The sequence below is a fragment of the Pongo abelii genome, chromosome 1 (assembly GCF_028885655.2).
Source record: "Pongo abelii isolate AG06213 chromosome 1, NHGRI_mPonAbe1-v2.0_pri, whole genome shotgun sequence".
NCBI lineage: Eukaryota > Metazoa > Chordata > Mammalia > Primates > Hominidae > Pongo > Pongo abelii.
The window spans coordinates 23,694,774-23,700,773 of record NC_071985.2 but is presented as its reverse complement, the minus strand read 5'-3'; positions in this window follow the sequence as shown (position 1 = coordinate 23,700,773).

The following is a 6,000-nucleotide window of genomic DNA, read 5'->3' as shown; positions in this document are numbered from 1 at the left end:
AAAAGGCAGATGATCAATTAGGTTTGGGAACCAGGTCTGGAGCCAGCGGTGCCCTGAGGAACAAGGACCCTGAACCCTCCCAGAGTGGAGCCTGACCCACTTCCGGTGCTGGGTCCTGTCTTTCCAGTTAACCTCTCTGGGCCTCAGTTTCCCTAACAGTTATAATCAACACAACAGCAACCTCTGGTTATTAGCGCTGTCCTGCCAGACACCAAGCTCAGCCTTTATCTTATTGAATCCTCATCTCAGCCCATGAGGTGGGGATCCTTCTGACCCTCACTTGACAGATAAGTTCTTGGAGGTTGAATAACTCACCCAAGGTCACCTGTCGTTAAAGTGACTGACCCTCTAGGCTTCGTCCTGAGCAAGATGGGTGTATATCGATTCAGATGGCCCACGTCAGGCTGGACACGCGGGCCCCTGGTGAGGCCTGAGTCACTGGCCGGGGAGCTCCGCTAAGCTGCCCGACCTTCCCTGTGCAGAGGGCGCTGCTGGGGCTACAGGCGAGGCTGCGTGGGGAAGCGGAGCGTGGATTCCAGCGCTTTCCCCTAGATCCAACTCTGAGCTGCTTTGCTATGTGAACTCAGGAAATGACCTGCCACAACTAAGCAGGTGGGCACCCAGCCGGGGCTGGGGTTTGCATCCGGTTTCTTCCCAACCAGGCCCAGGCAGGCTGTCTGGGGAGTTCGGCGGTGGCGCCTGGCGCCCTCTGGCGGCGCGGGGAGGTCCTCCTCGGCCGCGGGCGTCCGGGACCGCTTGGAGCCGCGAAGGGACGTTTTCTAGGAAGCTCTAGCCAGGCGCGGTGGCTCACGCCTGTAATCCCAGCACTTTGGGAGGCCTAGGCGGGCGGATCACGAGGTCAAGAGATCGAGACCATCCTGGCCAACATGGTGAAACCCCGTCTTTACTAAAAATCCAATGCTGTCCTCGAGGGTCTTAGGAACTCTTCCGTGAGCTGAGTGGGGAAAACGGGAAAGAAGACTCGAGTCTGGAGGCTGAGACTTTGACACCAGCTTCCCCAGTCATCTTGGATGGGTGCCTTGAGTTCTTCCTATGGGGGACAGGGATGGGGACAGGGATGGGGATGCCCCCTCCCTACCTGCCTCCAGATCGCCGTGGGACTCCTGCTGGATGCGACGAGTGACAGCCCCTTGTCAGCCCAGAAGCGCTACTATAGAGCAAAGACTTGTGTTCGTGAGAAAACAACTGACAGTCCAGGATGCCAAGGACCAATGGCCCTAGGCCTGGAGGAAGGAGCTGGGGAGAGAAGAGGAGGAGGCAGCCCTGGAGAGGGGGCGTGAGCAAGACAGCGGGGCACTGGGGAAGGCCGTGGGGTTCAGCAGAAAGATACACTGTTTAGGGCAAAGGGAGCATTATGCGTGGATCCGGGCAATGGCATAACTTTATAAATGCTCATTTCTTGTTCCTTTCCCTTTATTCAAAGAGCAAATAGTAATGATGGTTATATTTGTTTCTACAAAACAAAAAACAATTAAAATATTTGCTTCTCTGAGTGGGTTTCCCAGTGACTCAGGCAAGGTCCCCACACCACTGCAGGCTATATGGAGGCCAGTCCCCATTCCCCTCTGTTTTCTGGGCCTTCTTCCCAGGCACCTGTCCAGGGACCCCCGCAGCATCACCCTCTGCCTACACCTCCACCTTCTCACCTAGCCTAGTTTTGGGGGGGTCATTCCTTGTTTTCCAGCCAGAGGACCCCTCAGTGAGAGCAGTGAGGGCAGCAGTGCCTGCACATGGCAGGTCAGGTCAGTGCACTGGAAAACGGGTCTTGGTTTTAGACATACCTGGATTGGCACCCAGGCCTTTCCCCTCACTGGCTGTGCTCCCAACTTCTCCAAGCCTGAGTTTTCCTAATAACTACATCATAATTATTAAAGATTAAATGAGATCATGGGCCTTGCATGCGTAAAACCAGATCTGGTGCATAAAAAGAAGACACGTGTTTGTTTTTAAAGTTTCTACGCTTCAAGTCATATATGTGAAGTTGCTTGACAAGGAGCATTGGCTGGGCTTCCCATCTTAGGAAAGAGGAAAGCTTGCAGTGTGTGGGATTGTAGAAGGGGGAGGGATTGTGTCAGAGCAACATGGTCACCTGCCCAGGGGCCTCCCGGCTGCACAGTGACCCAGGTTACCCAAAGGCTTTGCCCAAAGCAACTGACCACCCTGAGAGAAGGATGAGCAATTATTATCTATTTCCCATTTTAATGAAATAATAAGTTGAAACCAAAGCAGACTAATGACTTGCCTGAAGTTACCTGGGCAGTGAGGATTAGAACTCAGGCCTTTGCTCTTACTGTTACCAGAAGTTCATTAACTACACTGGCAGAAGGAAAGCAATCTTTATTGTAATTTAATTGAAAAGATACTACACATGAAATTCTAACTTAACATTCACATATCTTAGAATTCAGGGTGGAGCAGTAACTGAGAGGTACATTCCCCCACTGGTTTCTTTTTGTTTGTTTGTTTGTTTTGTTTTGTTTTTTGAGATGCAGTCTTGCTTGGTCATCTGGGCCAGAGTGCAGTGGAGCGATCTCAGCTCACTGCAACCTCAGCCTCCCGGGTTCAAGTGATTCTCCTGCCTCAGCCTCCTGAGTAGCTGGGATTACAGGCACCTACCACCACACCGGGATAACTTTTGTATTTTTAGTAGAGACGGAGTTTCACCATGTTAGCCAGGCTGATCTCAAACTCCTGACCTCAAGTAATCCATCTGCCTCAGCCTCCCAGAGTGCTGGGATTATAGGCGTGAGCCACTGCGCCGGACCCCACACTGGTTTCTCAGCCTCTTGTGGTCGCTCAATATCAAAGTACCTCAATTGACAAGTCTCTGATGTCCAGCCAAACCTCACATGCTCTGCTGCAGCCCACCAGCATGTGTTTTCAGTCATTTATTTTCAAGGGGGACAGAACATTTATCCACATAATCCTTCCTAAAATGGAAAACTTATAAATTTGATAACCATCCCAATCCCTTTTTACTTGAATATTCCTGAGGTACTTCCCTGTTACCTGAAGAAGCCTAAAGCTGTAAGAATTGGGAGGATGCCTCTGAAGTATCCACGTACTGAACAGGCTCTTGGGCAACACACAGGGGGAGGAGCAGGCACACTCATAGAGCACCCCTGAGGCAAAGTGGCCAGGACAGAAATGTACTAGGCTTCCCCACATCCCAGCCAATCGGGCACAAGCACAGCCCTTCAGTGCTCAATCAACACCTGCTGATTGAATAAAAGAAAGTCAAAAACAAACCAGGGCCAGGCGCGGTGGCTCATGCCTGTAATCCCAGCACTTTGGGAGGCCGAGGCAGGCAGATCACGAGGTCAGGAGTTTGAGACCAGCCTGGCCAACATGGGGAAGCCCCGTCTCTACTAAAAATACCAAAAAAATTAGAGAATCGCTTGATCCAGGGAGGTGGAGGTTGCAGTGAGCAGAGATCTGCACTGCACTCCAGCCTGGGCTCCGTGTCAAAACAAACAAACAAACAAACAAACAAATAATTTAAAAAACCAAACCAGGAATGACCAGGTCCAAGGACAGTCTAGGAGTTGCACAGAGTTTTCACCCCAATAGACCAGAGACCTCGTTGGGCACTCAGGCAACAGCCCAACCTGACATTCAAGCAGAAGAGCTGTCATTCATTCAAGCATTTGTTCAGCTGTGTTGATTGGGTATCATGCACTAGGACTAGGAAGATGGCCTGCAGCCCAGCTCTCATGCTAAGTGTTCCTGCTGGAGTGTCCGAGACACAACTCGAGGCCAAAGCAGGGCACACAAGATCTGCTCCCACCTTGACTGACCACGTGGGGCCACGCATCCTGCTTCAGTACCGCATGGACAGGGCAGCCTGGCCCCCCTAAAGGCTGTCCAAATGCATTTTGTAACTAAGCAATCCCCTTATGTGATTCCTAAATCAATACCGTACAAAGAGGTTTGCAATGAAAGGTCTCCCTCCTGCCCTGCCCCTATCAGCCACATTCCCACTGCCCCCCATAACCAGGTGCTGTTTTAGTGGTTTCTGGTATATCCTTCTAGAATTTCTTTATCCAATTTTGTATTGTCCCCTTTTCTTACATAAAGGTAGTATACTACCCACACTGGCTTGGACCTTGAAAAGCGGGGTATTTCATTTTCAAAATGCTACGGACTTCATATAATCACAATATCCACTTCTGTGTTCCATCTAGTTTATTGGTAAAAGTGAACACAAGTCAAGGCTTTACAAGTATTTTGCTCAGATGTGCAGAAAGGACTAGCTCTCCTGCCTGGAACAGTGAAGGAAAGCGCAGCCAGCCCCCTGGGCTCAGGCTGACTCTCGGTGTTTCTTTGGAGAGCGTTGCTTAGTAACAGTTGCAGGGGACACACACAGACAGGGGGATGAAAGAAGGATGCAGGACATGAAGGAGGATGCGTTTGTTTTCTAGCATGCCCCACGAGTGGGAGCAGTGGGAAAAATCTTTAGATCTTTTAACCACCAAAATCATGCCTGCTTACTGCAATCAACAATCTAAAGTAAAATAAAGAAATCAAGAAATTAAGTGAAAAGTCAATCTCAATCCTACTTCCCCAAAGTAATGATCATTAATAGTTGGGGCGGTAGTTTGCCCCGTTTTACAGGAGAGTAACATGGAGGCAATAGGTAAGGAAGCGTTTTTCTGGGGTCCTAAGAGATACCCACTGGGAAATCGGGATTGGGGGGTACTCGAGGCTGTGCTGCTTGGCACTCAGTACTAAAGGCCTCTACTCAGGGGTCCTGAGAAGAGGGCAGTGCAGGGAGCTGGGAACAGGGAGAGGGAGCTGGTTCCTGTGCACAAGTGGCATCTGTTGCCTATTATCAGGAGAAGAAATCCTAGCACTTCTGCTCACTGAGTCTCGTTACTGGAGTTGCCAGGGGCAACAGCACAGTCAAGCCCGGGCTACTCCACTTTACTCATACTAGAGAAGAGCAGTGAACACAGCTTCAGTGGTGGGTGTTGCTCCCCATGGCCAGCAGGTCCCTCCCAGTGGTGACCCAGGGCCATGGGCCTGCACACACCTCTCTGTGCTGCAGCAGAAGGACCTTGCCCCTCCCCAGAGGGAAAAGATACAGTGGCGGGCTTGGCCAGGTGCCATGTGATGCACACTTAGGCAGACTAAAGGAATATACATCAAGTCTAAACAGGAAACACGCACCCATGCAAAGTGAAAGTCCACCACAGGCTTGAGAACACTTTAGCTCTTTGTGAGGAATGTTCCAGGCCCATTCTCATGTGGCCTTTCAGAGGGGACAGAAAGGCTGAGGCTGTCTTTCCCAACAGCACGCTCCCCTACTCTCAGTCCACTCCAGGCTGCCTTCTCTTGCTTCCCATATTTGTCACATTGCGGTGTCCACATCTGTTCTCAGCCCTTGTACAACTCTGAACAAGGACAGTCTTTTGTTGTTGTTGTTCAGACAGGGTCTCACTCTGTGGGCCAGGCTGCAGTGCAGTGGTGCCATCTCAGCTCACTGCGACCTCCGCCTCAAGGACTCAAGCGATCCTCCTCCCTCTACCCCGAGTAGCTGGAACCACAGGCATGCACCACAGCACCTGGCTAATTTTTGCATTTTTTTTTTTTGTAGAGACAGGGTTTCACCATGTTGCCCAGGCTGGTCTCAAACTCCTGGGCTCAAGCAACCTGCTGCCTTGGCCTCCCAAAGTGCTGGGATGACAGGTGTGAGCCATCACGCTGGGCCAGGACAGTCTGACTGCCTAGGGCACGCCCAGGCCTCACAGGGCACTGAGAGGAGCATTCAGCAAATCCTTAGTGAAAAGGCTGCGCTAACCCCCAATGCCAGCTCTTGCAGGCGTATCTGGGTGCTTTCCTGGTGGCTTGGACACCTGATGGGACTAGAATGCAAGCTCTAGTGCCTCTGTCTGGGGCCTGACACACTGGGGCTCTCTTGACCACCTCAGGGAGTTGCCAGCCCTCACTGACTGCCGGCAGCTCTGGCCCCAAGGCTCA